Below are 11330 nucleotides of genomic sequence, written 5' to 3'. Positions count from 1 at the left end.
TGGAAATGTGTGCTAATCTTGTGGTTGGATGTGTATTTGATGAAATGCTTTGATAGCTTCATTGTGTTTGTGAGCTTAGTGAACTTGTCATTTTATCATTATTGAGTGAAAAAGTCAAATTGCATTTTTTTCTTGAACATTGTGATGTTATGGATATGTATGGATTCAAGGTCATTTCTGACAAGATTGTGTTGTTGAGGTCATTTTCAGTTAGAGTGTGATGCCTAGGTCATTTCTGATGAGATTGTCATGTCGAGGTCATTATCGGAGAATGTGTATGATGCTCGACTATTGATTATGCATGAGTATCCTCATATATTTATGTGTGGTGTTTTGATCCTTGTGACTAATCTGAGTGATACTTGTGATTTCTGACTTGTGATGACTTAACTGTGATTACAAAATTTATTTGAACCATGTATTGTGAACTCTAGGTTGGGTTGATTGTTTTGCAGGTTGTAGTTATGGAGGTTTGATTTCCGTTGAAAGGAGTTCTTGTATTCTAGTAGATTTTGCTAGTGTTATTAATTTTCTTTCTATGTATCGTGTTGTTTGGTACTCATTTCTTCGTTCAATATTTGTGTAGGTTCCGAGGTCTAACAGTGAGTTTGAGTCATTCTTTTTCCTCTGCGGCTTTGAGGTGACTTGAAAAGTAGTTGATTGACGCCCGACACTCCCTTGCCCATTTAATTGTGTTTTGTTTTAGTTGATATACAAAGACATTTGATACTTGTATTTATCTTTCATTCCATTTTTACTATTGACGTGTACACGTGACAACCAGATTTTTGGGGTTTATTTGAGATTATTTAAGACTTTTGCATTGGTATAATTTATCTCTTTAATTACTTTTGTAGTATTATTTATATTTGTTGGGTTTAGACTGACTTGTTCTGGTGGGATTGAACAAGTGTCATCACACCCAGTTTTGGATTGTGACAAAAGAAGCTTATTTCTAAATTATTCATTACATAAATAAATTACCTGATGAATCGTTAAAATAATGAAAAACGACATGATGTGGCTTCCAACAATTTAAATTCCTCAACTTTAGACTATATGACCCTGAATATGATTTAGGCCTAAAATAATGATAAGTTAGAACAATAAAATTCTAACATTTCACCCTTCATTTTCTTCTATACATTCTGGATATCAACTCTCTCTTCTCTATTTTCTTTTCTCCTATGTCTCCTTCAACCACTGTTGTCTCCCGGAGTTGATTATCAGCAAGAGTATGCCACAATTACTTGGGAGAATCAATTAAGGGTGAAAAAAGGTTTTAAAATGTAAAAAATGTGATTCAAGTTTTAAATATTGAGTGTAGGTGACAAGTTTATGATTACGATTTAATGATATTTGACCATTTTTAAATAAGTCCTCAAGTTTTCTTACTTTCACCGTATAAAATAAAACCCAAATCCCTAATTGGAAGAATAACGAATACCCGCATTTTCTTTTTTTTTTATCCGCACTTTTCTCCTCTCTCACTTGCGTTTTCTTCTTCTTCTCCTCCTCCTCCTCCTCCTCCTCCTCCTCCTCCTTCTTCTTCTTCTTCTCTTACCTTTGTTTCTCATGTTGCTATTGATTTTGCTTTTGTAGTGAGAGTTGGGTTATTTTTAAAAAAAAATGAGATGAAAAAAAATCTCAAATTTTTGAAAATTCTCAATTTTTGGACTAACTTTTATTAGTGTAGCTTGGGAATTACTTAATTGGTGATTTTTAATCATTTGATAAATGAAATTATGTAATTTTTGTGTGCATTGTTCATTAGAGCTATTTCTTTGGTTTTAATTAATTATGTTGTTTCAGCAACTGCTGTTGGTGTTTCAACAACGTTGCAGCTAGTGCTAAAATAGATCGAGTAGTTCCTGCAAAATATGCAACAATAGCTTTGATATTTTTTCAACAATTGTTTCATCAACAGCAACAACAACTGAAGTAGATACAATTGTTGACTATGTTTCAATAGTTGCCACATTTTTCAATAGTTGTTGCATCATATTCAACGACTGATGCAACATATGCATTAGTTGTTCAATAATCTGTAGCACCTATTGCATATGTTGCTTCAACTGATGAAGCAATTGTTAAATAAAACACAACCGTTGTTACATTTTAGTACATGTTTTTCTTGTTTCATGACTATTTTATGTTTTAAATCATAATAGCTTCAGGTACCTTGAACATCATTAATGGGGGACAAAATAACATTAGGGGTTGATTGTAAAGGTGAATGGGTTGAGTACAACAATCGTTATATTTGACGTTGAAAGGATAAACAAATGGCCAAATTGGTGCGATTCAAGGTCCAATTTCAGGGGAATTTGGTGAGGAATCTGGTGGTGAGCTTGGAAACTTGAGGAGAAGCTTCATGTGGGGTAATAATTTGTTTTTAGCCATTGCTATAGTGCTTTTCGGAGTTGTATTTTGTTGAAGTTGTGGAGGTTGTAACTTGATCAATTTAAATCCAATTTGAGTGATTTTTGTGGGTAGATTGTGGGGGGTTTCGCAAGGATCATCCTAGTGTAATTTGTTTGGGTTTGAAGGGTCTCGTTTTTTCGACATTAGATGATCACGAAGCTGCCATTTTCTTCTTTAATTCATATTTTTAAGAATTTTCATTGCATGCTCATTTTGTGTAGTTTTTGTATCCTAAATTGTGTTATAATGTTGATTTATGAGCTCGGATGACGTTTAGAACCTATTTTTGGGGTCAATTCTAGAATTCTAGATGCGGGTCCCACTTTTCCTAGTTTAGACTCCGAAATTGGCCCATCTCTAAATTTGATAATTTTAGTGTCATAACGATCGTATTGGTGATTTGATTAACATTTTGTTAGTATGGCGACTATTAGAGGGGATTTATAGGATGAGAGCTTCATTGTGGTGGATTCGGAGCATGCGTGATCGGCTTCGAGGTAGGCTACGATCTCTTCTTTTTGACTAAACTCTATTAGATATCTTATAGTATACATTATATGTGACTTAGGAGAGTATTTGCCTAGATTAGCATTCTCCTCACCTGATCCCATTTTCTTGTTCCTAGGTGAGCCTTAAGCTAGAAAAGTACCGTGAAATCCTTAGATTAGGTTGTAAGATTTGGTTGTGGTGGTGACTTAGCATTTATTATCCTGTTTAGGATTGATATTTATGGCCATAGGCTAGGTTTGAGCCTTAGGCGCCTTATCATGTTATTGTTTCCCTCTTAGATAAGCGTAGCTTTTGGTAGGGCTTATTATGGATAGGATGCCCCTTTTAGGCTTGTTTTTGAGACCACTGGTCTTGTCGTAGCCGTAGTTTTGACTTAGCGGTGATGGTTGGGAGCTGAGGTGGGTAATTTTAGGGTAAGGCATCGTACATAGAGATACTTCTCCCCTTTTATAATTTGAAGCCACGCCTTAATCGTTTTGCTTTTGTTTAGCGATAGGCTTGTGTTACCATCTTATCTATTATCTATTATTAGGCCTGATGCCGTCTCTAAGGAACAATTAGATCCCAAGTTAGTCCCTTGACTTGTTGTATGCTAGGACCTGGTATTTCCTGTTGGCTGTGTATATCTTGTTTGGATACTAGTGATGGCATGCTTGTATTGTTTGAGCATATTCACTCATTTTGTAGTACAATCTCGGTATTTCATTGGTTTTTAACTACTGTTTTGAGAAGGATTTCTCATACTTTTTCTACTTTTAAACTAGTTTTAATGGTTTTCATACCACATGGATACTTGGTCACTAGTTTTCAAAACTTATTAGGCATCGGGGACGTGCTCCTCTTTCTACTTGAAGAATTAGAGGCATATGGTATGTGCTCAGTTTTACTTGTCTATTCGGTGCATCAATGCCCTTTCTTAGCCAACCGATGTCCCCGGGTTTACTCATGCTAGCTAGGCCATGGCCCTAGAGTTTAGAGTTTACTTGCTGGGTGGGCTCCCCTTTTTACGGTGCTCACGGTTAAGGTTAGTGGTTTACTAATATTCGGTGCGGCGATGCCCTTTCTATATTGGCTTTGCTGCTCACTCTTCGGTACTACTACGGGGATGCTAATTTTCTATGTAAGAACTGGTTCAGGCCTAGGCAGTGTATATAGACTTCCTGCATCCCTTTTGGGCACCACTGGCCAGTGCACCACTGAACTGGATGAGGGAGTCTCATAGGTCCCACCTAGCATGTACAGAGCCGAGGTGGTCTATACACTTATTGTTGTTGTTCTGTGAGAGCCACCGATGATGACACTGATTTTTACTACAAACTTGCATTCATTCGCATCCCTTATAACCAGCATACTTGCATGGTGTGGTCTCTCAGTTTTATAGGGGTCGGGGGTATGTTTGTCATTATTTGTACTTTCTGAGGCTATAGCGTTCGATCGGTTATTGTGTCATGCCCCGAGAAGGTACTCTAGGCGGGGCTGGCACTCGAAAGCCATTTCTGGCCTCCAAGCAAACCACCTGGTCCAGTCACACATTCATTCAAACATATTCTCTCAGTGGAAGACTCGATCAATGAAGTACTATTCATAATTTAGGGCCAAAGGCCAAATAACTATCAAATCAACAAACAGTTATAGAAGAACTACTCAAACGATTAATCCAACATTTCTACGCTCTGGTCTATGAAGCCTCTATAAACAATCTAGGAGGTGCCAATGACAAGCCCATGGCTACCAACAATCAAAATAAAGGAAATAACACAAAACTATACATGAAACTCAACATCCTCCAGAAACTAGGAGGACTCACCAACTAGCTGGGAGTGTGTGGAACTTCAATGGTGCACCAGTTGATGATCTCTAGTACCTGTCTCTGCATCATGAAATGATGCAGGCCAAATGGCGTCAGTACATGGAATGTACGAGTATGTAAACTGGCCGAATGAAATAAACATCAAAGGAGAATCAAATCAACTCGGAATCTCAACTCAAGAGAAATAACAACTCCATCCAACGTCCTATGTCTAAACAAAAATATGATTTAGACAGGACCAATCACATACCATTCATCTCAATCCGACTTGGAGTACTATCAAGACCTATATGGGAGTTTCTTTTATCCGACAACCATCACTTATGAGCTAGTGATAGTACAACAAACCAACGTTGTTGCCGCGTCCGTTCATACTTTGCTAGGGTATGAATGAATCAACCAATCATGGATCCAATCCAACCAAGTCCTATAATGTCAGGACAATAATTTTAGGGAAGCATCCGACTTTAACGGTTCAATTCCCTCATACATTTGGCGACGTAGTTATTAGGTTCGAGTATGGACTATACTCTTGCCCAATTTGGTGTTCGATACTCCTCCCAAGACTCAATGCTCATAAAACTCCATCCAATCAACTAAATCAAATCATATCAACATGTCTCATTTACAACTTTGTCAACTCGTCAACTCTATCACCATCAAACATCTCCCAATCATACTATCCGACCGATTCCAATCATATCATTTAAAAGTAAATTTAAATATACATTTATGGCATCATACAAACATATCCAACCATTTCTCTATTCATTTAACACATCTTTGGAACTCATCACAACTCCAAGGTTTTAGACCAACAATTTAAAATGAACAACATATTTAAGAGAATTAGCATTTTTGTCATAATCCACATAGTTAAGAAAATCAATAAAGCATGTTTAACAACTCATATTCATCAACTCATACTGACATGAAGGTTCTTTCTAAAAATTTCTTGTCTCAACAACATCAACATAATAAGAATCACATTAATGAATGACAAGACTCATTTGGACATATGCCTATCAAAAAACTCCATTCTTATGAATATTTAACCTCAAAGAAAGTGTAGGACACATGGGTGGACTCAACCCATGTTTTGAGTAGCCTTACATACCTTGGTGAAGACTTGAAGAAAACCTTGATGCTGGGTCTTCAATGGGAACTTAAACTCTTGAAGCTCTTGGAGGCACTTCTTGTTGGAGAAGGATTTGGAGAAGAAGAAGAAGAAGAGAGGGATTTCTAGGGCTTTTAGAGAGAGAGAGGGATTGAAAATGGTCCCCAAAACGTCCCAAGGCTGTGTATATATAATTTGGGGAAATACCCAAATTGCCTTTTCTCCAAAAATCTGGAAAATAGGCCAAAAACACCCTTGGCGCGATAGTGGCGCGTCGCGCCACTGTGGCACCAAGTTGAATAGGCTAAAAACCTACACATCAGCTAGTGGCGGGCCACACCAAGGACCAAACTACTTAGGCTATTTTATGGCATGATAGTGGTGCGTCGTGCCCTTACAGCGCCAAGCCCAAGTTTTATGGGTTCTGGAAAATTGGCTTGAAAACCCTATACATCTCGTAGTGGCGTGCTGCACCAGGGAACAAACTACTAAGGCTTGTTCCTAGCGCGATAGTGGCACATCGCGCCACTGCGGCGCCAAGTCCAAACTTCCAGCAGTTGCAACCCCAACCTGAAATTCCTGCCGTGCTAGTTCGTCTTAGGATCATCATATCTTTTGACTCCGAACTTCAAAAATTACATTCTTGGTGGCATTGGAAAGAAGACTCGACGACCTTTAATTTGAAAGCATTTATAACTAATCGTGTAGGGGATTTTTGTTTATTATTAGGAATTTTAGGTTTTTATTAGATAATGGAGAGTTTCGAATTTAGGGTGGGCCACCCAGATTGTCGTCTTTCAAAAGATAGGGTCATTAGAAGTCGACCCCTTATACGAACGCATTTTAAAACTTAGCCACGACGAATCTTTTGGACTTAGCTTGGTCCTAGGGGTCCTTTGTGACCCCATATCACCTCTAACACTTTTCAATTTCTCAGGGACGCATCTTAACACATGCATATACTTCACAATAATAGAGTTTGACCCTACACGAATATAAGAAAAGTCCGAATCTTAGGGAAATATTTTGGGGGGTGTTACATATTGTTTGATTATACTTGCTCTTATCTCTTGTTGTACTTGTAGCTGGTACCTTTAGTTGTATTGATAGATGGTTTACGTGTAATTTGAGTTGGATTATGGTTGGTAATTCCTTCTAGGCTCAATTGGAATAGTTCCTAAGTGATAATGTGGTTAGAGTTGTCAGGTAGCACCGTATTTTCATTAGTAGATCCTATGATGCCTTCTTCCCAATAATAGGTTTTTGGATTGTGTTTCAGGTGTGTTCTTTGACTCTATTTCTTTATCTTTATTTCCAATCTTCCTGCCTTATCTTTCGATCATACTTTTGATAATTCCTGGTTAGTTGCTTGTGCAGTAGTTTCCTTATTATATGTTAATTATACTTGCTTTATCTGTAGATCTTAGTCAGCCTATGCCTACTGAGTACCATACGTTTGGTACTCATTCTATATTTCTGCCCTCTGTATATCATAGTATAGGTCATCGCTGTTGATTTGGACAGGTGCAGAGTAGCTTCTACTCAGAGATTTGGTGAGCTCATGGCATTCAGATTTGCCGATTTCTATGCATGCCTGATATAAGACTAGTCTTTACTTGATTTCAAACACTGTCTGTACTCATATTGTATTTGTAAAAGACTTGAACTTCTGTTTTTGTTTAGATGCTCAATTACTTACTGATGCTAGGTGTTGGGGTGGTTTCTTGTAATTGTTTCAGTTGTCCTTTTTCTTCTTATTATTACTTACTTTTTTCCTATTTATTCATCTTCCACTTGATAGCCCATTTCCTTTAGTTCTGGGATAAGGTTTAAGGGTTAGGATTACCTACGGGTGGGTGTTACCCGGTGCCATTACAACTTAAGGAATTGGGTCATGACAAGTTGGTATCATAACTCTAGGTTGACCGGTGTCATTGGCATAAGGGAAATGTCTAGTAGAATCCTACGGATCTATGCGGTGACATTCGTATCCTATCTTTGGGAGGCTATAGGTTATTTTTAGAGAATTATGTTCTTGACACCTTATCGTGTGTCCTTATTTTGAATAATCTCTAAACTGATAATTTGGAATCCATTCCTTCTTAGATGGATAGCATGAGTTTCCTGGTGAACATGGTCGGAGCGTCAACAAGTTCTACCAGAATTTTGATAGGTGGCTCTAAAGCTATAAATGGGTTAGTTATTGCTTAGCAAAGTTCATCCTCAGTATCAGACTATGCCATGGAATTCCTTGAGTGGGATGGGAATAACCCCACATAATCCCTTACGAATCTGGATATGAGTCGGCAGTTTATCAGGAGAGTTTCTTTGCTGCTCTATTTGGCATCAGAGCATTTGATAGAAAATTAGTCTATCTTTTCCTAGATTATCGGCCACATGAGGTCAATAGAGAAGATATGCTTTGAGGCATACAGAGTGGTGGTAACTATCCTCTCCATCAGCATAGTGGTAATGGAATTCCATTTCAGGGCAAGTATGAATATGGCAAGGGTCATCTTCCTTCTCAACTTATCAGACCCATAGCGATAGTACCTCAGGTCCTAGAAGGTTTTGAGGTAGGATTTGGGTTTTACAATAGACTGGGTACAGGTCAGACTTCTTAGGGTGAGCTTATTAGGCCTTTAGGTATTGGAGCTTATATTATTCCATTTGGATTCTTTCAATAGGATTTCATTGGTGGAGATTGTTATAAGGATGGAAAGGAATATCACTTTGTTAGGGAGCTTCGCAGGGCCCCGATACAGACAGCTAGGGAAAAGGATAGCTATGGTAGATAGCCTTGTCAAGGTGGCTCTAGTGTTGGTCCGAGTCAGGGCCAAGGTGTCCTACCTCCATCTTTTAGCCGACAGCCACGGGGGTGTTATGACTGCGGTTCACTTGACCACTGGTCTCGGGAGTGCCCCAAGTTAGATTCAATGTTTTAGGCTCCTCATACTCACCAGACCAAAGTTGTTAGTCCTTGTTGTACCTGTGGAGAGCTTGTCCATTGATCTAGAGATTTTCCCTAGAGTGGGACTCATGCATAGTTTGCTCAGTCAGGTTAGTATTAGGGTTTTATCCCTCCTCCTGATAGAGGTAGAGTGCAGAGGGTTGCTGCTGATGTTTTAGTTGTTCAGGCTGAGGTCATTCGCAATCTATTCCATGCTTCCATGAGTTGGTCAGAGGCGAAGGATCTAGGTATTAGTGATATCCGCTTAATTTCCTTATTTTGCTTTATATTATTCATTTGATGTGATTTTAGGGTTTTTACCCCCATATTTGTCTATTTGTCTAGTTAGTTATCTCCTGACTTTTGTGGTTGCCTCATCTGGATTTATGTGTGTGTGTGTTTCAGCCCCGTAGTTGATTTCTTATAGTAGTGGATGGACTAAGTAGATCTTCTGTTGGTGCAGTGACGGTTGAGCAACTCTCTGTGCCTTGCCTGGGTGATATTGTTTTGAGTTATGTCTAGGTTAGTTAGCCTTTATTTTCATCTCTCCTACCATTAATTTTGATATGGTGCCGACCCTGATTGGATAGGTGTCTAGACCAGCTGTGTTAGTTTTGGGATTTTTGATACTAAAAGATCTAGTTGGAATTAAGGGTCGCCCTAGTTGGGTGTTGCCCAGTGGCTAGTGGTCGAATAGCTCCTCATATCCTTTTTACACAGTTAGAGTTGTTGTGGTTAGTATTCTCTCTGGCGTTCTACCTTCTTGGCCTAGATGGCTATCTTCATTGCTAGGTATTGGCTAGTTGGGTTCTAGGTTATCGGTTGAGGTTTTCTCTGTTACCCTACCAGGTTGGATCCTTTGTGGTAATCCTAGTTAGTTGTCTCTTCCCATTTGCCTCAGTCTTATTCTCAATTACACATTGTGGTCTGTTCGTTCAATTTTTTGGGAGCTATATCTTTAAAAGTTTTGGTGCCAGTTATGGTTTGTTGAGAATATAGGATGGGTGACCTCTCATTGGGTCTTATTACTGCTTTTCTTAGTTCTTCGTGGTGGGGTTGGTAACTCCCGAGGCTTTGTTGGTCAGTCAGAGTTGGAGTAGTGGTATTCATTGGTTGTTTCAGATATAGCCTATGTTGGAAGTTGGAGAGTTGGTTAGAAACCTCATCAATAGAATGGGGTCGACGTAATGCATGTCATGTGGGAACTTTGAATTAGTTTAGGATGGAAGGCTTGATTTTGGCATATTCGATAGATTACAATGGTTGTGAGTGGGGGTAGATTACCTTGGACCATTACCGATCGGTTTTCCATATTTGCATGTCAGCTACCGATTTGGTACCCTTGGACTAGGATTTTTTTCTGAAATTTGAGAAGGCATTGTGGTTTGTGGGAACCTAGTACAAGTGTTTCGGAGGTGCCTATGATAGGAGTAAGTCGGAGGAGCTAGATACAGTTTTGCCTTGTACTTTGCGGGGTAACTTGGTCTTTTTGAGTGAAGTGTTCAGTTTCAGAAGGTGAATTTTCATTGTTTTTTTTTTATTTGAAAGTTCATATTGGAATTTTGAGCTTTTCCCAAGCTCACTTTCCTAATTTTGGGTGTTATCATTCCTTGAGGTCCAGTTAAGTTATGTGACTTCCCTGAGGTTATGCGGTGTGGTTCGGTAAGCAAGTTTCAAATGGTATTGGTAGCACTAAGGATAGCTAAGGACTGATAGAACGTTCTTATTGGCTTGAAGAAAGGGATTTAGAAGCATAAGACAAGTATCTTGAATTTTGGAATGAGTTGCATCTGCCATGGTCCTGTATTGCTCATATCGGTAGTTTTTGTTTAGTTTTGTCGACCTTAGTTGAAACCTGGTGTTTTGATCAAGTTTAGTCTAAGTGAGTGAGAGTTGAAGCCCATAAATGGATTTGGAGGAGTTTTGGGAGTTTGAAGGGAATTTGAGGATTTTTCTCTCAGCCCGAGTTTTGTGATGGCGTCTTTCGACCCGAGAGGGTGTTTGAGGGTCTGGCAGAGCGTACGGGTCTAATTCCCTCATCCTTTTGTGCCTCCAAGCCCGACTATACCTTTACTAAAGTTCTTTTAGTAGTGGATGTTATAATGACCCTCCAGGTTATTTTCTTCATTCTCTAATATTTTCAGTATTGAGATCTTTCCTGCAATGACCCCAAGTCATTTATGACTTTCCAACACTGATAGTTTGGTCGCCTGGTCTTTCGTTTAGGTTTTATGCCCATTTCCCTATTTTGGATCTTTTATAACTTAAAAAGTTGACTTCGGTCATAACTTCTGAAAAACAACCTCACAACGAAATTCTGACGGTTTCATCAGCTCTAGAATGACCAAATTAGACTAGTAGCATGGTCGGTACAAGTGCCGGGATGATCGGTACAAGTTTAGGACCATTTGGCGCTTTTTCCTTTGAAATTTGGGTAATAGTTGACTTTGTTCAATATTCTTGAAAGTCGTACTCGGATGAAAATTCTAACAGCATGGTTAGTTCCGGAATGTCTAGTT

This window comes from Solanum dulcamara, chromosome 5, assembly GCF_947179165.1.
Source record: "Solanum dulcamara chromosome 5, daSolDulc1.2, whole genome shotgun sequence".
Taxonomy (NCBI): Eukaryota; Viridiplantae; Streptophyta; class Magnoliopsida; order Solanales; family Solanaceae; genus Solanum; species Solanum dulcamara.
This window is presented reverse-complemented; position numbering follows the sequence as displayed.